The sequence below is a fragment of the Wyeomyia smithii genome, chromosome 2 (genome assembly GCF_029784165.1).
Source record: "Wyeomyia smithii strain HCP4-BCI-WySm-NY-G18 chromosome 2, ASM2978416v1, whole genome shotgun sequence".
Taxonomy (NCBI): Eukaryota; Metazoa; Arthropoda; class Insecta; order Diptera; family Culicidae; genus Wyeomyia; species Wyeomyia smithii.
This window is the reverse complement of record NC_073695.1, coordinates 120,165,902-120,190,349: the sequence shown is the minus strand read 5'-3', so window position 1 is coordinate 120,190,349 and position 24,448 is coordinate 120,165,902. Positions and strand designations below refer to the sequence as shown.

Sequence of the window (24,448 nt, the reverse complement as noted above, 5' to 3'; positions counted from 1 at the left end):
CATATCTGTTGATTTTAGGGCAACCAAAGCAACGATGGACCGTAAAAAGTAGAATGAATAAAATATCCTCCACTTTTGTGTTAAGCCTCTCTAGGGCCCTCTCCAAACTAACCTATTGCTATCTGTGTGCGGTAACGTTCGTCGCATCGCCCTATAGGGATAGAAGATGGAGCGCTAGAGAAACGGTGTAGGTGTGTATGCATTTGGGGTTCTTGAAGACAACAGTCCTTGCGAAAAGCCGTGTGGAGCTGAAGAAATGGCGTTTAGAATACCACTTTGTTGCATGAGAAGAAATGCCGCCAACCAGCTGCGGTAGGTAAGTAAGTGAAATTCACCTCCTTCAGGTGGGCAAACAAAATAAAACAAGCGAAATAAAAGGAATCCTTCCCATTTCAAACTCTCTCGCTTGGTGTCGGCTTCAGGAGTGCTTGTAAGGCGAACGATCAGGTTCAATTCAATTACGAGAAAAGCTTCTAAATAAAATATTGCAGCTTGAAGTTATTTGAGGCGTGAGGGTATGAAGTGAGGAATTTCTTTTGTGTGAATCTACGGCGTATGAACTAATGGTTTTTGCTTTTGTTTCAAGGCAGATGAAGCATATGTGTTGTGGCGCTGCGTGGTGCATGTAATTCATACTGTATCTATAAGCAACGCAGTTTAATTTCCTTTTAATTCACGTAGAGTCGATCCATTCTAAGTTATTGTCATGTCAATGAAGGAGGTGATATTACTGATCTATATTTAATTGGTTACACTAGTGATTGAATTGTTTTAGTGAGACCAAGTAAGTCCATTATTTCAATTAAATATCGATATAAATTCCATTAATATTTGGTGGTTACATATTTACAAAATAAGCTTCTTCTTCATTCTAAGGAAAATATGGATCAAGATGAGTCAAAAACGCTACTGGTTGCCTTTCAAACTCGCATTATTTATTGTGTTGTCCTGCACAAAACTACTACAAAACTTTTACTCAAATAGGGAAGGTTTCTGTGCTTAATGATGCTTTTCCGATATACTCTTTTAGTAAAGAAAACGAACATGCATCACATTTTCTCCATTCACGTAATATGTCAAACATTCCTTCGCGGTTCGACGTGGGTTAACCTAGTAATGGCGGCTCATCACATGGGGAAAGCATAACTCTTCACTGCAGGTTGAGCGATTTTCTTCCGTTTCTCGAATGCTTTCCATTCCATTACCTTCGCCGTCCTTCTCTTGCACCGTCGCTACTTCTTCTCATAGACTTGTCTTTCGAAAATCCGTTTACATACAGTATAAATTGTGTCTAGAAGATCGGAGTGCTTGGGAGTGTTTTTGTTTGAATTTTAAATTGATCCATGCCTGATATGCATATGATAGAGTGAAACTAGGTGAGGGTGGTAATCGGGGTGGCCGATTGCAGTGCCGTCGAATCCAAGGCAGATGCAGCACAAAGAGGGCTTCCTTCTTGCCGCCTTTGAGTCAGGCGAATTTATGAATAGAACGAGCTGTTTGGCACTCTTGCTCGCTAATACGGAACCAATATCCTGCGAGATACTTCCACTGCTCACGATGACGCCAATGCAAAAGAAGTCCGGGCATCCACGGCCACTGCGAGAAGCTGCACTCCTGGAATATTACCTCAGCTTCAACAGTATACTTATTTCCAATCGAATGCTTCCTCAACTCGAACTATACTCGACGGAATGAAGAAACCCGTTTCTATGTGATCCAACTTTATGCTTTTCCGATTAGGACAAGCGAGGGCTTCAGTTTACCTCTAAGTAAGACTTTTAAAGGATAGTCCTTTTTTCGTTCTCGTTTAGCGCTCGTAGTCAGGGGTTCTCTTTCCACTTGATTGCTTTCGATTTCATTCTGTTTTAGCCTGCCACCACCTTCCATTCAACTGTCGGTATATTGAATTAGGTAGTAATTTGATTAAAAATTGAAGTACCGTTCCACAACGGATGCTTCCAGCGTCTGGTGTTGATTGTGTCCTACCCGCTTGAATTTGATGCTGTAATAGATGAATTTTCCAGGATGTTTTTTTTTTGCGCTGAGCTCAGCACTCGACTGAAGGCTGACAGATTCTCGCTCTGTTCACTGTCTCCACTTTTTATGGCTATGATTAGAGAAATTTAATTCCGAGTATTGGCAGTGGAGATTTTTTCCGATCGGACGGGACGAAGACACGTTCTTGATATTCGTGTGCGGTCCGATTTATTGACTGGCATTTTGGGAGGATGTCCATTTTAATTCTCCACGTGGGTTGACTTGAATTTTAACAATTTTGAATATGCATGAATAAAATGAGTGTAGATTGGATGTACAAAAATAATTTATTACCAAGCCAACAATGATTTTTAAAATCAATAACACTCAGTTTAACAGAATATAAGTAAACAAATGCTGTAAACCGGCCGCAGAATTGAATGGTTAATCATTCGTTGTCTTTGCTAGACTGCTGAAGAATGTCAATGGCTTGCAAATCAAACGGCGATTACATAAATTATGCAATGAATTGCTTGTTGAAATTGAGGAGAGTGCATTGTTCAACTGCGTCTTTCTTTCTCAGATTCCTTTGAATTCACTTATGCATTTACATGGTGAAGTGCCATAACTTCTCAGGTTTTCTCTTTTGGTTTTCAAATAGTGACGTTTTTCGATTAAATGAACGAAACTTCTATTATCAAAAAATTATTTTCACTACCGAAATTTTTCGAAAAACCACAATCATTTTTTTTATTTTTTTTTTCCAACAAACGCAGCACCCTTTCAAATACACAAATTTTCATTCTTATGACGAGCTGTCATATTCCGATGAAATTAACTTGTAAATTCATACTTGTAATGAGCTGTCATACTCTGATGAAATTATTCAAATGCATCGTTTACGGTCACACAATAAAATTTTCTCCAACCAAATGATCCTCGCGGCAAAGTGAAAATGACGTTATCAAAATTATGATTGCAATCGTTATCATAATGAAACGCCAAAATTGTTTTCGGTGTAGTATTTTTTTCCATCCATCACTAATCGCGTAATGCCACTCTCCGCCAATCTGCCAATCACAATTCACACAATGTAACCCGGAATAATATACTTTCAGAAAATTTTAAACACTGAATGACAAAGAAACCCGTTTTCGCTGCGACTGACGGAAGATAGGACTTTCTTTTTCAGCGAATAATTAGAAAAACAAAGGAAGAGGGAATGAACATTTCATGAAAGCGAAATATTTCTTTGTGAAGGTAAAAACAAGCACTAACATTTACGGTGGCTATTTTTCACTTTCATGCAAAAGTGGTGAAAAATATTAGCCTTGAGAGGCAAGCTTAGATATAACATTTATTTCGATTTTCTTGTTGCCGTTTTACCGAATTGTACGTTATATCGAGGTGTAAACAAAACAATTGAAAATATTTTATTTTACATTTTTTGACACGGTGTTTTTATTTTGGAATATAAGATAGCGAACGGCTTCGGCAGGTTTCTCCATGAGATTGCTGCAGAAAACCTGCCGAAGAAAACCACTGCTGAACCCCTTCGCTACCCTATATTCCACCTAAGGCAACTTTCGCCTGAAAAATCGTTATTTAATCGTATTTTAAAAATACGTTATTTTTACGAGTTAATGTAGACACTGAGACATAAAAACACAAACTTTTTTATATGGGGTGGGTGATGATTCTGAAAGTATTTATATTTTCATCAATTTTGCTAATAATGCTTTGGTAATGCAAATAACGATTAATAAATTTTATATTTTGTATCTTGTCAGGAGCGAAACAACGAAATAACTTGAAAATATTGAAAATTTTTTTCAACATTTTTGTATTTAAATAAAACTTTGCAAATGTATTTGACTTAGCAGACTGAGTATTTTCCGTGGGTGGAGGAATTTTTCAGACTCAAAAGTGTTTTTTAAGAGGCCGTATACTTTGGCATAGGTTTTATTCCATTGTATTAAATCAAAAAAAAAAAAAAAGATCTGGACACTCGAATCACACAAAAAATATTCAAATTTGCGATTAACGGACATAAAATAAATGTTTCCTTTTTTTATTCTACTTGTATAATACAAAACAAAAAAAAATTGAACATTGATTATATTCACTTAATTCGAAAATGTCCCAAGCATGCCGGAAGTGACATAAATGGTATAAATATGTCAGAAGGGATGGTGATGGTAAAGTTTCGGAATAAAAATTAAAACGAACACAAAAAAACGGATAATCGAGTCTAAAATTCCGGATAATCGAATCCCGGATAAACGAGTCCCCGGATAATCAAGTTCGACCTGTAGTCATTTTAAACCAAAAGATCAATATAATTACCATTCTAAACGCATCCGTTTTCAGGTTATTTAGAATAGAGTTAAGTAAATTAGAAAAATATTCGCTAAAAGTCATATTTAATACAAAAACGAGTTGAATCTTCACATAAACAATTTTTTTTTCGATTAAAACTCGGCGTTATTTCTCTCTTGATAAAAAGTTTAGAATGGAAAAATGTAAGACAAGTTTTTTCTTAATATATATGTTTCATGATTTTTTTAAATTTTACCTGTTTTGGAAGGAATCAACTTACAATGATGCAATATAATTTTAATAGGAATTTCAAATGATGAAGCTCTTCGCGATTAATATTTTTATTGCATCTGTTTTTAAGATATTTCATAATAAGCTTTGAAAAATTCCAGCAGAACTGCGAGTAATTTACGAAAATGGCGTATTTTCATAAAAAGCTGTCATTTATCAAATCTTATGTTGAAAGATCTCATAAACGAATGCACATAAAAAGATAGTCGCCGAATGCTTTATGAATAATTGCTATCACATTGCATAACTAGAATTTGATTAGGGTTTCAAAATACTAAAAGATGAAAAATAAAGTTCAAAAATTCATTTTTAAGCAAGAGTTTTTATGAAAAATTTCCTTCCGAAACTTTTCATCAAAAGTTGTGAAATAATGTCAAGTTTCAATATTAATAATGGTTGAAGAAAAATTCAACTCATATTTGTATTAATTTAGTGTTTATTTTCTAATTTTTTAAAATTTATCTAAAAATATCTCGAGAATGGATGCATTTGGGATGTCAATTGTTTTAAGCTTTTTGATTTGAAATGACTATGTGAATCGTTTATAATGATTGGAATACAATTATTTCGAAAAATGTTTAAATTGAATATTTTTTCAAAAGCTCAACCTGCATTAAGAAAATTGTCTCCTGTTGGCACTTTTTACCAAAGGTTTTGTTATAATTTCAAGTTCGTTTAGGAAAAAAATCAGGAAAGAATTCAATTTCATGTTTATAAATTGCAATTTATTATTATTTAGAATTCTTCGGGACCAAAAAAAATCCTACAGTGTATATTTTCTTACAAGGCATCATTAGTTCTCTACAATTGGTTCTCAAACAGTGCTTAGAATAAAATCTATGCCAAAATATATGCCCCTTTTAGAAAATTTCTCTTGAGTCAGGATAATTGCATGTGTGCGCTATCGTCAGTGGCTGTCGGGCTGTGTACCGAACGTATGGGGAGAGGCAGAAAATTTCACCTGAGCGTTTCTATGTAAGATAAAACATCTTAAGTAGTATGAGGCCAGGCGTTATCTTGCAGTATAATCACTTTTTTGTGCCTCTACTCGTGTTGTGGCCATATTTCGCGCAGTGCTCAGCTATTTGCATCAATTAAGGTCGATACCGCCCTCCAGTGATGGTTTCATTTGGTATCAACAGCTCATAATAATAACAGTGACCTGGTCCCAATACACGCCGACGACGTAGAAGTATGAACGGGCAGTCCCCATGACTTTCTTTTCTTGGAGATATTGTCATCATCCATCACGAAGTGATGAAGAAAATCCTTTACTGCTGATGCATGTGCTCACAGGGGGAACAACTCTCAACGTCCCTTGAACTAAAATCATAGGGAACTCAAGTTCCTTGTTTTTAGATCATTACCAGAGCATGCAATCGCTCGAAAATTGGCGAGAACCTTCTACAAACAAGACAAGCTTTTCATGCGATTGGCATGGTTCCTCATCGAGTGATTCCTTTAATTCAGCGTCTTAGAAGATTTTTGGCCTTCCTTCACGAGAACAGCCGTATTTAAAGGAACGGAATCAATCATGGACCGCTGTTTTACTCAGAGTAATATTCTCGTAAACATTTTTTAATTCACGGTGCGTTTTCTTCGAATGAAATGAGAAAAGCAACACTTCAAAGACGATTGTTTTGAACAAAATCTGACATTTTCATACAACTAAAACTAAACTCACTGAACCACATAAAACCACAATACCACAATAAAATCACTAACGTGTCAAAGTGGTTTGTTTACCATATCTTTTCGATATGTAAAAATCGACCAACACTTACAGCTGGCGACATCTTCGTTTAACAGCGAGAGCTTAGTTGCGCACCTAATAGATAGAAAAATAAATTTCAAACATTATAAAAATTGATAATTCATAATTTTTGTTCCATCATGAGAAAAGTTAAAAGAGTTTGTGTTTTATTTGAAAGCATTCACATTTGTTGCAAAAAAGCGCGCCTCACTGAGCACGCTAGTGCTTCCTTTCCTGTTATTTGAAGGACATAGGTACTTTAAAAAACTACATTCATTTTTTCCAATGAGTTTCATGCATTGAAACGCGAGACACATAAACTTCGTACCAACATTTCGACATCTCGTTCTGTTGAAAACGCTACGTCATACATGATTTCGTTTTATGTGAAAACCAAGAGAAAAACGTTCGTTCCCTCTTTCTGCCCTACAACGGAAGCAAACTTCAAGCAACTGTGGCCAAAAGAAGTATAAAGTATTGCAAAGTCTGGAGTTTTTCAGCACGGGTTTTCCATGTCGTCGAAAAAGACGGAATCTGGATGCAACAATTTTTCCTCTCGCTTTGCGATCGTTTCACGAGTGCGTTGCTTTGTTGGGTATGCTATCATCACATATAGGTTGCCATTTTTCGAACATCATTAGGTCGCACGTCGCTCCTTCTTATAGCCGACATACAAAGTCAATTGAATGGGAAATAAATTTCTGGTGCAGTCAGCCATGGGAGCATTACAGTTTAGTGTGTCGTTTGACGTGGTACGCTTGCAGCGAGTTGAAGAAGTTCAACGGTATCGAAGGCAATTGATTGAGAATCCGGTTGCATTGAAAAGCTCAAGAACATTTGGTTTTAAAATCAAAGGGATGTTTTTTTTTTCAATGTGACTTGCTACTCTGCACGTTCGATTGGGTTGCAGAGACCTCTTTTAGGTAGAACTTGAGGTGGCTCGACATTCGTATTCCTGAGCAGTTGGTGTTGATGCCCAGTTAATAAAATTTACCCCCATTTTTGGTAGACCTATGCGTTATCACTCAAAACGCACTAAAACTACGCAATCGATCGAACAACGTTTTTTAATTCAGTAGTTATCAATATTTAATTCATTGATGATCAAACATTATATTTAGTGTGTTTTGATGTTGAAATTCAGAATTATTAAATCTATGAAACGATATAAAACAATAACTCCATGTTTTGACTTTTTCTGGACTCCCATGATTAAACTTAAAATACATGTTCAATCATGAAATAGTGATTGTCTGTTTCGACATACTTGAGGCGTTGAAAAAAAAAACCTTAAAAACGATCTACAGATAATTGCTAAATACCGAATCTTCCTTTCAGTACAGTTAGTTAAGGCCAATTCATATTTGCTCAGTCACCGCTTGTCAAAGTGATTGAATTCTGGCGAATTCCAATAAAAAATCTTCAATAGGAAGCTGCTATCGATTGCCGTGACTAGGCAACTGGCGCGATGTGGCCACAAGCCTTCTCAAGGGCCGCATGAAGTAATACTGCTTCTATTATGCTGACTAATGATGAAATCATCGCTTCATTGTACGGCAGTAATATTAAACGGTACATGATTTTTCATTTTCCTCTCTGGTCGAAAAACGAGAAAAAAAAACTTTCCCTGTGATCATGCTTCACAAAAGTATCCCGGTTGGCTTCAAAACAGCTTCAACAACCGCAAAAGATTCAATTTTTCTTAATAACCTAATTACTGCCGAGGGAGAAAACCTTCCCATTCTTTATTTTCTGCACCATGATGAGATAAAAAATTAGCGAAACTTTTTAAAAACTTTCCACTTAGGGAGGGAAACAGAGATTTTCTACTATTGAAGTCATTCAGCTTAGGTCCGATGGGAGCTTTTAAAATTAAACTTTATTTAATCGTTCTCATTATTATTTTGAAAAGCTATTTGGAAAGTTGGTCCAAAATAGTCTCCGTGGTGTGCCATGTGGGGGCAAACGACAGCGCGAACTATACGCTTAGTGGTTTGCTGAAAGCAATGCGGGTCCATTGTTGTCGTGTCACTATGGACGGGAAAAAGAAGGGACGCAAAAGTTTGTTGGTTGTTTGCCTGCCAATAGCGAGTATCCGCAGCAGCTGGGTGGCAAAAAAGATGTTTGGAATCGTTCCAAGTTTGTATTCAATATTCATATGAAGCATTTGCGGACCAGAAGAGTCCATTAACGGGTGCCATTGGCGGTGGCAATGAAAGTGACAGGACGTAATGGAAGTTGCTTGATTAGGATTTTATACTGAGAATTTATGTACGGTTTACAAAAAGTCGGTAAATGGAATTAACTTTGAGATTGCTTTTCGATACAACCATTGTAAAAAGTCCAAAAGTTCTGTATCGTACTTTTTTACGCATTGTCATAATATGATCCGAGCTGCATAATATACCATAAAAGAGCCTCATTGAGTTTGACCCTGTACCAGAAACGTTTTGTTTTTCTTGTCACCGAAATCGTGTACGGAAGCCGCTAAATGTTCGCAATTTGCTTCATTAAATTACGCCAATGAAATGTAATGGCGGTATTTACGGTGGACGGTAAACTTGTCGCCCTGTCACACTCTTTGTCAAATAATTATGGAAATTTTCCCGGCTGACTTTCACACTCGCGTTCTTGTGTCACCTATAGAACCGTAACTTGTTATCGTCGTCTATAGCTTGTTAGCCTCACTTCTACACAGCACCGATGTGCGCTTTCAAGCTTGAATCGCCCGGAAAGTTGTATGTTGCCGTACTTCAGCGCCAATTTCCTTCCATAGCAGGCAGCGGAAGAAACTTTGTTCGTCATTCGTCATGCCAACAGAGGTACTATTCAACACTTTTATGAATGGTTAAATACACTCCCGCGAGTTGACGTCTTTTGTTATGGCTAAATTGTTTTCCTTGTAATGCCTCACCTCAATCTGCACGTCATTTTTGCTTTCCGTTTTTTTGCCTATTGTTATGACACTTTCCACTCACTTTGCGTAGAAAAACTCAATGGGATGTAGTAACCTCAACAGCAAATGGTATTGTTGCTCGGTGAAAGATTTTCCAAAGCCTTGAAACTATCCAGCATCAAGTAAAAGTTCCGTCCCGACTCTTGTGCGCCCTCTTAAAATGCTCTATTAGGGAACCCATCTGTTGAAATGAACTTCCGAAAATCCCTCGATGCATTTCCTCCAATAAGAAAATCCATTTAAAAGTAAGCGCAGAAAAATCGAAAAATAACTTTACCCAAACCCGCTGGTCATCGTCTCGCTCACTAACGAAACAGGGAAAACTTTTATCTTCTTAGAAGATTCACCTCCTGTACCACTCGCCTCCCGTTCAATTGTGCTGTAACACAATTTTCAGCGGCTTAAGTGCTTATAAACGGAATGAGAAGCGAAACAATACTCGTTGTCCTAAATGATCGACTAAGTAGCCGGGGAAGGGCAGCTTTCCTTTTCAAATGCAAACATTGGTAAATAAATGGAGAGTCTCCTTTTGGAATGATTCACCGGCCAGTATATCCGGCTACTGATTTGCTCTTTGGCCGCGTAAGACGCTGGAGCCAGTACCTAGCGGACTAGATCCTTTATTCGATTGTTGAAGCATCCGATACGAAAGTGCACCGAAAAGTGATTGAAAATTTTTTGCATCTTCGTAGCGGATTATCCGAGGCAAATACTTTGATAAACAATTTCGTATCTTGACTGGGTGTGTTGTGCTATGTATGTTAGGGAGTTTTGGGGATATTGATATATGTTTTGAGGGTTGAGTTTGAATGTTTAATTTTTCCAGCTTGTAAAAATTCAATTGAACAGGGTTTTAATAAAACCATACTAAGATAACAACGGTCGACAGGAGCGAAAACGAAGTTGTCTTATAGCTCAAGCTGAAAATAAAAATTAAAGATTACACTGGGGTCTTTTTTACGCGGTTGGTTGTACCGCGTTGAAAAGTCCGCGTATAAAAAAACCGCGTAATTTTAAAAAACCTCCATTCAGTAATAAGATTCGATTAAGAATAATGGCACGTAAGAAAGTATAAACTGGAAAAATGATATAAAAATGGTAATGAAACACACAAAATGAGTTTATAGTGCTTCTGAAATGAAAATTTATTGAAGAAAATGACAATAACTTTTTTTAAATAATTTTGCCACATGTCTTTCGTTCCTTAAACGGAAGTAAATCGCAACGACCCTGACTCGTATCGTTGTACAATTATTAATGCATTTTTGTTCCTTCTTCCCGAATCAATGAACATTGCCTATTTTTTTATTATAACAGCAAATATATTAAAAATATGCATTATTCAGATTAATAAAACAAAATATCTTATTGTCATGAACCATACCATTGATTTTTACTTTATTGGATTTACTTATACTAAACTATTTAATACCGCGTAAAAATATTCTTCCAAATCGCGTAAAATTAATCCGCGTTATTTCAAAAAACCGCGTAAAAATAATCCACGTTATTGTGAAAAAATCGCGTATAAAAACCGCATAAAAATAACCCGCGGAAAAATGACCCCAGTGTATAAGGCCTTTTAACCATTCCTGTGAATTTTGGTGCCTCTAGTAGATGCAGAAGAGCGTCAAAAGGCCGCAAGGTAATTGCTCTCCGGGTTCGTCGTTCTTACGCTTGCTGACGGAATAAACTCATTTAAGTTTCTGAATAAGTTATCCTTGCGAGGGGCACCAAAATTCACAGGAATGGTTAAAAAGTTATAATCTTCATTTTTTTCCAGTTTGAGCTCCAGGGCCTGTGATAACCTGTGTATTCGGTATAACGTCTTTTTTTAGATTCAGCAAGAGCATCGGTCTAGCGTAGTTGAACGCCTAATATAGAGGTTGATATCTGTATTCTGGCGTGATTTCCTCACAATCAACCCAATCGGTCTAGGTTTAATCCTATCCGACGCCAAGAGATTTTATTGAATGTTGAAAATCTCTGGGATTACACCTTCCACCGCATGAGGATGTAAAGACGTTGGTCTTCGTGGGTCGAGGGAATCACACAATTAACGGTGAAATTAAAACATTTAAAAAAGTCCGCTTCAAGTTGAAATTAAATATTGCAGCGCCAAATATGAAAATAATGCAATCTTTATTTTAACTTGGAGAACAGCTTTTCTGAGCGTCCGTTCTCCATGTCAGGAGCGGCTCGAACTGCATCTGATCCGGAGTGGATGGTTGAATTATAATATGTGGTTTTCCGCCAGCTACACTCAAGACGGTTGTGTGATGAAGCGGCAGGCGAACAGCGACAGGTTGTGTATATTGTGTATGTTGAGAATAAAAACCGGTTCTATAACCACGGCATCCTCAATGTGCACTGCCGTGACGAAGGAAGACCCGATGTTAAGCAAAAAGTGTTTTACGCGCAGCTGAAAAAGCATCAAAATACCAAGATCGTCATCAGGGACATGATAGATCGAAAGGGAAAAAATGTACGAAACGGTTATCGGCCCGCACAAACTGCACGGTACGGATTCAATCGGACCAGCACCTAGTTGCGGTATGTTTGCGCTCTAAACTGTTGACCGCGTATCACGCACGATCTAGCCGAGCTCTGTGGCTCGACAGTGACGACAGCAGCTACGGAACTTCCAAGCTACGAACGGCGGAGGTGCTTGGCGCAGTGTCGCACAGTTATCAGGGAGACTGCAACGAGTGAAGGCACCGGTAGGTAGAACTGACTAGTATGACGGGGAATGCGAGGCAGCGATGAATGCTTCTCATTCCGGACCTGGGTGATATACCTTGGCAAGTCATCGAGGAAAAATAAGGCCAAATATAAATCGGCATGGGACGCCATGACCACGATTCTCAGACGAGAGAAGCACCAGCAAGAGAATCGTGAACATGATGACGGTAATAGGCTTGAGGTGGTCGACGAGTTCGTGTATTTGGAGTGACTGGCGACTGTCGACAATAACACTAGCAAAGAGATCCATCCAGACACTTCAATCTCGGAGAGGTGGAAACGGCAGAGATTGGTCTTACTACCGAAGGCATACAGACCTACCTGCCTGCTGGACACTGCCTCAAGCGATTATATCTATCAGATATAATGTAAACGGTCTGGCAAGTAACCAGTTCGGTTTCCAGAAGGGCAGTTCCACGCTGGATGCCATCCGCTGGAATCCGTCACCAAGACGGTGGAGGTAGCACTCCAGCGCAAGAGAAGGGCTATTCGCTATTGCGCAATCGTCCCGCTTGAAGTGAAGAATGTGTTAAATAGCACTAGTTGGGACTACATAGCGCTTGCGCTCAGGAGCATCAATGTGCCGATGTTGCTGTACAAGATTCTGAGAGGAGGATCAGAAGTGCGTGACAATTATCGCAGGAGTCCCGCAAGGTTCTATCCTGAGACCGGAGTTAAGGAATGTCATGTACGACGGGGTGTTGGAACTCAAGTTCCCTGTAGGAGTTGTGATTGTCGGCTTTGCAAATGACATAACGATAGAGGTCTACGGCGAGTCGATCGAGGAGGTCGAGTTGACGGCCGCGTACTGTATATGCAAGGTCGAAGACTGGATGCACTCCCGGAAACTGAAGTTACTGAATGATGTCGAATGATGTCGAATTACTCAGCGATAAATAGAAGCGAGCGTAAACTTCTTGCCAGCGTGGTTTCGGCCATACTTAGGTATGGGGCCCAGTGTGGTCCAAAGCGCTAAGGTACTAACAGTTATCGTGGTTAACTGGAAAGTGCCTACAGGCTCATGTGCCTGAGGGTTGCGAGTGCGTTTCGTACAGTGTCATACGACACAATCTGCGTCCTGTCTGGCATGATGCCTATCAGCATAGCCATTAGGGAGGACGTAGAACGCTTCGACCAATACAAGGGATGATACAAGGGACATATGACGTACAAGAAGGTCATTTGCGATGATCAGATGGCAGCAGGAATGCTCCAATTCGCGAAGGGTAGATAAACGCACCAACTTATTCCGGTGGTATCCGGATGGGTCGGGAGGCGCCATGGAGAGGTTAACTTCCACCTGACGCAGATCTTGCCAGGTCATGGCTGCTCCAGGCAGTATCTGCACAGGTTCGGGCAAGCACCATGCGCTCCGAGCGTGAATACGGAAGAAACTGCTGAGCTTCCTCGTGTGTCCTCGTTTTGCGTGTGCGCGAAGTGACATGATGGTAGTTCGGAGGATGTGTGAAGACCCAAACACAAAAACAAAGCAAAGCCTTGGTGCTACATTCCGATTCGGAACTTGACCTTCTATTGATTTATACACAGACTTCGCAGCAGACTGTTTAGTGTAAAGGACAATTGCGGGGATAGCGCTACGATCCTACTGAAACTAACAATCTCTCTTGAGCCGAGACTAGAACCTCGAGACCATCTGGGAGATACGAAGATCCGAACATCTGGAGGGCGGTTTGTGCAACCGCCTCTCAAAAAGTCCTAGAGTTGCAAAGCAGGCAACAGGCTGGCCAGTGTTAGCTAACTGCCAGTCTCCAGGTTAGTTAGCTTATTAGCTAGGAGACTTGATAGAGCCTGGAGGTTGCACAAAGCATAAAAGCCGCTCCCAAGCGGTCGTCCCGGGGAATATTATGGGAGACTGGAGGATTTTTAGTGGGTCAAACCCTTTACTACCTGAGGTTGGTTTCTCAGGTGTTTGGCAGCAATTTCCCCTCTACCTGAAATAAAAACGACACTCCAAACGAATCGTGTGCGTTGACGCTGTACAAAACTCTGACAATACCAACAGGTAGACAAAAACGCATCTAAGGGTGGACCTGAATGCGCATGGAGTTTTCGAACGCAAAGTGCTTCGGAGTATCTACGGTGGAGTACAGGCGGACGATGGAAAATTATCGGAGGGGACTTGCGGGTGAAGATATGTGTGGGAGGCAGGCGAAACAGAAGTGAGTGATATATAGCGACAACTTTTTGACATAACACGTCGTCTGATTGGTAAGGTAGGTAAGGAAGGAAGTTACCCTTCTTCAAGTAACTGAATAGCGTTGACAAGTCGTATAGAAATAATAATGAAAGTCCTTTTATTTTCAATCACAAAGTATTTCGTTTTGAAGATACAATTTTGCATACAAACCAGCGAAATAAGTCGTTTTAAGTTATTCCGTAGCTGTCATGCTGTATAACAAATCCTCAGCTGTCCAGAAAAAAATATAAAAAGCTTCTAATCTCAGGAATGGTTTGAGCAAACTGCAATAAATCAATAAATTAATTGTTTATCGAGCAAATTTGTTCCTCGGAAATTCGTTTAATCGAAGTTTAATCAATTCTTCCAATACGGTTATGATTTCATCCCATTTCGCAAAGTGCAATTCTATGAATATACTATACTATGTACTATCGAATATTTTAAGGCGATTTGACAGTATTCTGATTTTTTTTTTCTAAATAAAAGTACAAACAGTTGAAATGATACTATCACCAGTAAATGTTCTGAAATCGCAGCGGTGTTTGGTGAGCGAAATTACTTGAAAAAAGACACGCTGTAGCTGGAATACTGTTGCAAATAAGAGGGAATAACTTATATAATTTAAGAAGCCATAAACAGTTTGTTTTATACCTGATACACCATAAGAGCATTATGGGATTATAACTATTGTATGACGTACAATTCAATGTATGTTTTTAATATAGAAACTAACTATTGGGACAGTGTATGAGTACCAATGTACAGTATTATTCATATTTGAACTACAGAATCTACAGAAATTTAACATACTTTTGTTTTCCACATCATGGCAGCTAAATTCAATAGAGAATGAAAAAAGGGCGTTACAAAACATAGAGGCATTGGTTTTTAAATAGAAAACAGAAACTCCATCCTCAGTTAAAGTCTCACGGTTTGTTTTTCGTCCATCCATCGAAGAGCTCGAAATGGTTGCCCAAATGGAACTCTCAATTTAATCCTAGCCATTCAACATTGGTATGAAAACTTGTTCCGCAGCGTACCGTTCGGGGATTAACATGTAACGTATTTGATTGCCAATGCCTTTGGCGACCAGCAAACGGGGCTAATCTCTACAGATTTCCGTTGAAATTAACTTGACCTTTCACTTCTCTCCTTGTTGCCTGGTTCTAATGCTACCCACTAGGAGCGGTAGATTGTAGTTGCTGTAGGCAACTAATTTAATCGTTCGAAGTAGGGTAAAAGGTTGAAGCCTTTCCAGATTACCGCTGGTGCTGGTTGTCGTCGACAAGCAGGAAGCGAGTAGAATATTTGAAAGTCAAGATATGTGCTCCATGAGAGGCGACCAGACGCTTAATGGGATGATAAAATTTGTCGCTGGCAGTTGGCAGTTCCTTCGGGTTGGGTAAACGTGAAATGGGTACTTCACCGGTCGCTGATATTGCAAACTGGGGAAGGATTGAGGAAATGCTTCAAACTATCCTAAATTAGAGCGGGATATTAGAAAGATAGTTTTATGGAGCAAATATCATGTTCACTCTGTAGATTTTGGGTGGAAGATTAAAAACTTTTGCGCTTTCGGCATGTTTCATACTAGATTGGTTAGGTTCCTGTAACAACCAGCCACACTTCTGCATAGCATCCGTTGATCCATGCAAGGGATTTGAGCTGCAACTTTGTTGCTATAACTTTTGCTGCTTCTCCTCACGCCACATATGCTCGCTGAAGCACGACGGGAAGGACTTAAGCTTCGAGGGATCGTTCGACGAAAGAAAAACACTTTAATTATAAGATATCCTATGTGATGTGCATTCATTATTCTGGAAGCTTAATCGAATTAAGGAAAGTTTTTCCTGCCCCCAAGCGACGTCCTGAGGCTATGTCGAATGCTTTCATACAAACCAACGGCAAGCATAAGCGCATGCTGGAAAATAGATAACCTCATTCTGTGGGTATTGCTGTGACAGAACAATATGTAGGTAGCCGTCATTGAATGGGGGACTTTTTACTCGGTCGGATACCAACTTCATGTGTGATCGATGTGATAGGTATCTATATATTCTCTCTAAGGGAAAACAGAAATAGGTGCCTTGAGAGTTCCACTAAGCATTATGTGCAATTGTGTAGTATTACGTATCTGTTAGACATCCACTAAAAACGTTCAAATACAATTGTTCTTGTGGTGTGAAAAATCAACAAATGATAAGCGAAAATTTAGATTGTTCCAGTTGTCTTAATGCTCCGTATCACAAAGGGTGCTTTTCTGGGTGCGATTATGCAAATTAGTGAATGAAAATGCATCTCATATTGCACGGAACATCAACCGTGGCAATGTCAGACTCAGCTCGATTCGTAGCCGTATTATTTTAGAACTCGGGTGTGAGTCTGTAGGGGAGAGCAAAGGTGTACAATATTAGCATTATCAGATGCAGCTAGCCAGGATACATCAAATCCAGACGTGACACTGGTGAACGGAAAATCGAAAAATAAAACGTCATCAAAGATAAAACGAGAGGAAAAGGAGGATCTTTCGGCAGTTACAAACAGAATCGTCCCTTTGTCGATACACACACGTGAATATATATATTCCTAGTGTCAGTCAGTGGCATATTCAGCGGCAGCAGCTTTTCATGCTGTTTACAAATTGAATCATGAATATTCTATTTTTCCGTACAACGAGGAGATGGCCTGGTGGGCGGAAAATCCAACCCTTCTGCTGTTACAGTTTGACAAGTTTCTCATGGAACCTGCAAAGAGAAACGAGCGAAAAGAGGGGGAGAATGAGAGCAGCGTGGAACTGGAAGTACGCTTGCAAGAATAAAATAAACAAAATCACATTTTTCCTCATCGTAGAACATATCAAAACGTATCGGATGTGTATAGTTATTCTACGCTTTTTTTTTACCGCAATCGTCCCAACGCGTTCGAGGGCAACGACGGTGTCATGTAGCATAAAACATCGAATAAAAAATTACAGCGAAGGTAGCTCATCATTGCATTGACGCCACCGATATTGTGAGCTACAGGAATGCCATACTTGCATTATTCAGTCGTGCAATAGCCCCGGAGGAGAGCAACACGGCACCTTGTTACTTCGAGGATGACAACCAACACGAAAATAAATATATGTAGGAGAATCATTTTTTTACCTGACGGTAAAGACACGGTACAATGCGTTCCAGAGTCGCGCGAGTATAAAATTTCATTAATATTTAAATTTTCATATTTTTCGCACCCCATCACCGTTGACGACCGCGCGAGCTTTGGCTTCTGTATTGGAGGCGCCTGCCGGTGCTATACGATGCTTTGTTAGACTGACTGGTGATGATGGTAGGATTATTTTTATATCAGTTAGTCGTTTTAGTCAGACTAATGTAGTTGGTGAATTAGGTAAAGAAACTTTATTTAAAAAAAAATATTTTGGTAAATTTATTGGTCACTGAACAACGAGTTGAGCTTAATTCCTTTTCAATTTTTGTTACTATCAGGATATCAAATATATTCTCTTTTGAATTTGGTTGTACAACTTTGACCAAACACCTACTTGTAGGTTTGATCTCATATGTCAAATAAACTTTGCATTTAGTGAAATCGCCTGATTCATCGGCATGAAAACCTTTCTATGATTTTAATACGTATTCACTCATCGGTCGTTGATGAAAGAGAAAAGAAATCGTTCTTCCCGATGTTCTATCAGAGTGGATGCAAAACGCCGGATAATAGAATTCAATTTTTGCACAGTAGCTCGACTCGGCTCGTTCACCTCCATGAGCCGAGTTGCGAAAATCAATTCCAGACAGATAAGCTTAAAGCTCTCATAAATGGGTCCGTACTTCTCGTCAGTATCATCGTCAGCGTTATTCTCTACTGAAGCAAGTTTATCGTGCTCTGTAAATTTGCATGTTGCCGAGAGGAGTGTGTATAGTTTTACATTCAGTCGAAACGGATGTGCGATTACCGAAAGAATAAACGTAAATTTCGCCTTGGCTTGCTTACGGATCCTTGCGTATCGGATCATATGGTGTTATGGAACTGCAGTGGCACTGATAGGCATTGAAACATAACCAAAGACGCAAAGAAGCGGCTTTGGCTTTAGCATTCACAGTGATAACTGTTGTGAATCCTTTGAATAAACCGGATAACAGGGAGAGTAAATATAGTGATGAGAAAGAGCTATGGGTTTTAGAAAATAGCATTATTTTTTTGCAGAAATAGATGAATGATTCTGCTACTTCGAAATAAATGAAAGATTTTTGTTATGTAGATGTTTAGGTGGATTACAATGTTACAATAGTTTGAGACGAAAAGAGCATCTGATAATTTTGCAAAATTCTAAAATAGAATTTGTTCTAAAAATGACTTTTTATATCATTATCAGAATCCTCATCATCAGCTTCAATATTTATAGATGAAAACCCTCTTGATAGGTGATTTTACATTCCAGTCACATCGGCTGTTGTTTATTGTAACTCAGCAAGGCTAAATGTATGCATTAAAATAGATTGCATCGTATGAAAATATAAGCCCTAAACTTATACCTGTAAAAACCGTGGATGAGCGATAGATGAAAACATACTTTTATGGTTCAAAACCAATTTACATATATGTACATATGAGTATTTCGACTTTATTGTTACTTTGCATGCACTAAATTTTATGCTCCGTATCCACCTTCTATCAGTCGAAGCGACGCTAGTCGTCTCGTAGGCTGTAAAACTACACTTTCCTGCAGACTGGGTTTATGCGCTATTGTTCGTAATTTCCCAACAACGACAAGGACGTCTACAACAGCGGGCCAACCTCCCTCTGGCTGTCGTACACTTGAAGGTACTATGATTGCCCTCCAATTCTCGTTGTAGGCCGCTTCTAGGCCGAGTGGTATCCCGTAGGAGTAAAAAAATATCCTGCCAGCCACCCACAATGACAGTCGAGGTGAAAGCGAGCATATATCACCCGGGGTGAATTCTCATGTTCTTACAAAAATACAAGGCTTGGCTCGACAATGCTTCTCTCGGACAGAGTGCAAAACCAGCCAGGAGTGGAAGGCAAAAAATGATCGGTTAGGTTGCAACAACTGACTGGAACAATTTGCAACAGGGAAGAGATTGGATGGGTCAATGGCAAATACTCAACCTTAGTCGTCGTAGTCCAGCTAGAGCATCAGCAGCGCTCCATGAGTGATCACGCGCGCAGCGGAGGCGGAAAAGGAAAAGTGCAACATTCCTTTCTTCGTTGCGAATCTGGAGCTGAACGGGGCACCACAATGGTACACTGCTGGCTCTTCTGCCGTTGAATGAACGATCCCGAATGTTTGCATTTTTCATTTTCCCCCGTATTGCTCTGCCCGCGTTAAAACGTTCACTCTGCCTTCACCACTGGCTGGCAAGCTGGTATCCTGCGGGTAACTTTTTAAAAGCCCACTTGGTGTGTCGTTATTCGCGAAACCCGTGTTTGAGCTCCGGGGTTTGAGGGACTCGGTTGTGGTACTTTATCATGGAATTAATGGCTCTCGGGGAAGGATTGTATGATTTGGCTCCAGTGGATTCTTTCTGCATAGGTTTAGGCGTATTTTTTGCTGCTAGCGTCGAGATTTGTTGAAGCTGGTAAAATGATTGCTTTGGGTTATTGTTGAAAAAAAAAAACTTTTTAGGGATTTTTGAAACATGGAAGGCATGCAGAATAGAGAAAAATGTATTAAAGCAAAGAATTAGAATTAAGAGTAGTAATAAAAGTAAAAATAAAACTGAAGGTAACATCATTTGTAAGAGCAATGATAAAAGTATACATTACATGCGGTTAAAGTTAAAAAAAGAATAACAGTTGTTAAAACGTTATGAATAACTGTAGAAGTAATGATTTGAGTAACAATAAGAGCAATGAATTAAGAGTAAGCGTGAGAGAAAAAGTAAAAGTAGTAAGAGTAAGTATAAGAGTAAGAGTAAGAGTAAGAGTAAGAGTAAGAGTAAGAGTAAGAGTAAGAGTAAGAGTAAGAGTAAGAGTAAGAGTAAGAGTAAGAGTAAGAGTAAGAGTAAGAGTAAGAGTAAGAGAAAGAGTAAGAAAAGTAAGAGTAAGAGTAAGAGTAAGAGTAAGAGTAAGAGTAAGAGTAAGAGTAAGAGTAAGAGTAAGAGTAAGAGTAAGAGTAAGAGTAAGAGTAAGAGTAAGAGTAAGAGTAAGAGTAAGAGTAAGAGTAAGAGTAGGAGTAAGAGTAAGAGTAAGAGTAAGAGTAAGAGTAAGAGTAAGAGTAAAAGTAAGAGTAAGAGTAAGAGTAAGACTAAGACTAAGAATAAGACTACGAAAGTGAAAAATTCTTATACCCGGATGATATGCACCGAAACTAAGTAGAAAGTTAAAATTTTGATATTCTTTCTAGAATGAGGGGTTTCATACAAATGAAACACAAATTTCTGCACTTCTCGAGAAATAATCGAGTAAATGGAACCAAATTTGGCAAAGGAATGTTTTTAGGGGTAAAAATATGTCCGTAATGTTTCGACACCCCTGCCTCTTCTATAAGGGAAGGGTCCCACACAAATGAATCATAAAACTCGCACAACTCGAGAACCAATCGAGCAAATACAACCAAATTTGGCATGTGGATGTTTTAACGGGTAACAAATAGGTCCGTAATGGTTCGACACCTCTCCCTCTTCTCGAAGGGAGGGGTTTCTTATAAATGAAACACAAATTTCTGAACGTCTCGAGAAATAATCAAGTTAATGGAGCCAAATTTGATATGTTGAGGTTTTTGGGAGCAGGAAAAAAATTCGTGTGGCTCCACACCCCTCCCTTATTTTAAAGGGAGAATTTCGTACAAATGAAACGTGAATTTCTGAACATCTCGAGAAATAATCACGTAAATGGAACCAAATTTGATATGTTAAGGGTTCTAGGCAGCAAAAAATATGTTCATGGTGGTTTGACACCTCTCCCACTTCTAGATGTGCGGGCTCTTATACAAATCAAACACAAATATCAGGTCTTCCACACAAATCGAACGGATATTTCGAGCAATTTTTCCGAAAAACAGCCTAAAATGATCGAGATGATGCACTGGAGCCAAATATCGACTCTAGGCGTAATTTTTATGTTAAAAATGGCAACTTTCGGTTTCTAATATGGGTGTTTCCGGAACCAGAATGACGCTCATAGGCCAGAAAATGTCTTCATGCCATTTTGAAATCCAAGATGGCGACGTCCGGTTTCTGAAAAAACAGCGGAAAGTGCCCAAATACCCCCATTGGTATTTTCGGAATCGTAATGTTGCACTGAAGTCACAAATCGACCTCAGACACTATATTGAAATGTGAGATGGCAACTTCCGGTTTCTGGAAAACAGTAAAAAATGGCCGATTTCCACTCAATACGATAATAGGTGGAACCAGAAAGATGCCCAGAGACCAGAAATTGATTTTACATGCCAATTTGAAATCCAAAAGGCGGCTTTCGGCTTCTGGAAAACAGCCTAAAGTAACCATGTGAGAATGATGCAAGTTGTCATATCGATAAATTCAATCCTTTCATATGATTTGTCTTTGATCATATCCTATGGTCGATTCGTCGTGCATTTGCAGACTATAAACAAATTGCAAGGAATCAATTAATTTGGAATGTTTAAAATTATTTTATTGAACACAAAAATGGACGGGACGAAGTTTGTCGGGTCAGCTAGTATTTGAATAAATATTTAGATAATGCATGAGAGTATATTAAGAACTAGACTTCTACTTGGAAGTTATTATATTGACCTTAATAATATTTTCATGCATATTTCTAAATGTTGAGTTTTGTACGCTTTTGACAATGTTATTAAAAAAAGAAAAGTGTAATTTTTCATATTACATCACTCGAGTACTCGGAAGCCGTTTTTTTATTTTCAATCATATTCTTCTGTTAATTATTCATTGGACAAGTGTATGCAACTGGCAAGATAAGAGCCCCCGGAAACAAAACCCAGCGAAAATCAGCGACTGGGCATCAACGGTTCGCAGCGCATTGATTACCCTATGAAGTGCGTTATTATGCACCCGTGTCCGGCTTGGTTGGTTCGGATCCGTGCGGTGGCGGTGATATCTTGCTCTACATAGACATCTCATACGACCTCAACTCATTTCACATACGCGTGGTTTACGCGCGCCTTTCAATTAACCCTTGCACGTGGTTCTCCACGTTTGTGTTCGGATTGCACGCATGGATGATTGCTGGGGTGGTGTAATTTGAGTGTACTCTGGTATTGCTGTCTCCACCGCTTCCACCACCAATCGCTACGCTTATTAAAAGCCGTTTGCGAACGGTGAGTTGAATTTTTTGCCCCACTACCGTTCTGTCTCAAAGTCCAACCGTCGCTCAAGCTGGGAGGGTAATGCCCAGTAGGATACTCCACCAGTGCTCACATACGCGTGGTTATTAAAGGGGGTTTGGCGCGTTTGGCACTCTCTGTCTGATTAAGTGATTATAAATATTTACACAATAGTGTATTTATGTGTAGGTCTACAATGTCGATGTTTATTGAAGGCTGGTTTCGTACACCAAGGTTCTCCTTCGTGCGACACCCTATCTGGCAACAAGCGCTGACACTGAAGTAGCTCAGGACAAGTGGGCTGTTCGAGCTGTATTGTTAAGTTCTCGGCTGGAGTGGACAAAGTGAAGAGTTCCAGTCTTGAGAGGAGAAATGGCTATTAGCAGGCAGTGGCTACCGATAGACCTCTGGTCATCTAGTCACGGTTTTAGCAACTTGTTAGGACGTCACTACATTTTGAAACGAAATTGCTTGCTGGGGAGCTAGAAGAACAGACAAAAATTATGTAAACAAAAGAAATTTCAATTAGAACGTCGCTACAGCACGACCGTACCACCCAAATAAGGGACACCCTATTGATTGATCGTTACAGCTGAGCTGCGTAGGTATGGCTACGAAACAGATGATGATTATAATTCGCAGAGCTCCATTTAATAAGTGAACCTTGTAGAACGAACAGACTTCGATCCCTGAAAGCGGACCATTCGCCTTTGCCTTTGAAGCGAGCGCATTATGCTGGTCCATCTCCACAACTGTGTTTGTGCTTTTCTGGCATTAACCCCCATGATACGTCCTAACGGTCGCCTACATGTGGCTCACAAATTGAATAGGAAGGAGTCGAACGATGAGGCACGAGACGTCTTTTGTTATGTTTTAATTAAATTTAAATTATAATTATGCTTTAATTGGATTAAGATAGCGTTATCAACTATCGGCAAAAATGAATCGTCGATGTCGATCCCGTAGGAAATGTTTATGTCAAGTGATGAGTATCGCAAAATCTTAGTGAGTGGGTTTGATAGAAGAAAATTGGCCAGCGAAGTGGCTTAAAGCTTGTTCTGCTGTGCTGGTGGCATTGTTTTTTTGACATTCTTCGATCAAGTGATTGCAGTATATCCGAAAAAAAAACATCACGCAACGTACAGCAGTTTAACCTCAACGACGTTTATTATTCTAATCGTTTTGAGTGAAATAAATTGTGAAAGATTTGGAATATTTTGCTAATGTGTACTCCTACAATGTGTACTCCTCAAATTCTCCCGAACATTAAACTTGAAGGAATAACATATATAAAACAGTTTGAGTTTTAGTAAATTTTTTCCAAGCTCCTAGTGAAAAGTACAAAAAAATAATTTATCAGTTTCAAATGAGTTTTTCAAACTCCCGGAGGTAATAGAATGTTACAGACAGCTCTTATGATTTTCGCGTGGTATGTTTCGAAATATTGTTTCCGAAATTAGGCCGTTACAAATTTTATTTTCATTTTATGTCACCCCCCCCCCCTTCAAAAATCTTGAATAATGGAAGGGGAAGAAAAAAAAGCTCAAACCGTTTTGTTCGTTTCATTGGTTTTCCGACAACATAAATGCTTAATTTAGCAACAAACAAGTCAGGTGACAGCGAAAGTGTCGTCGAAAGGCAAGTGAAATAAATAATAATAATAATAAAGTGTTATTTTTCAACATTTATTTGAGTGCAAGTTACAAACGTCATAACTTGCACACAAATTTTGATCAAAGATATTTCTTTTTTTTCGTCTCGGTGTTATTTATTTTTTGCCACCCCCTCTGCTAACTTTGATAACCTTGGACATAAAAAGAATTCGAAATTTGTATCAGCCTTATTCGAAATTTTACACACTTAGCATTGGTTGAGCAATTTCAACGCTAACCACACTGGTGGCTCGGATTCAAGCGC

At 39.1% G+C, this 24,448-nt stretch overlaps 1 protein-coding gene across 20 annotated transcripts in view; it reads right to left on the bottom strand.

Annotated features, from left to right (window-relative positions):
* The window catches only part of LOC129722531 (CUGBP Elav-like family member 4), an 868,765-nt gene that overhangs the window by 51,014 nt on the left and 793,303 nt on the right, over nucleotides 1-24,448 (bottom strand). The window lies entirely within an intron of this gene.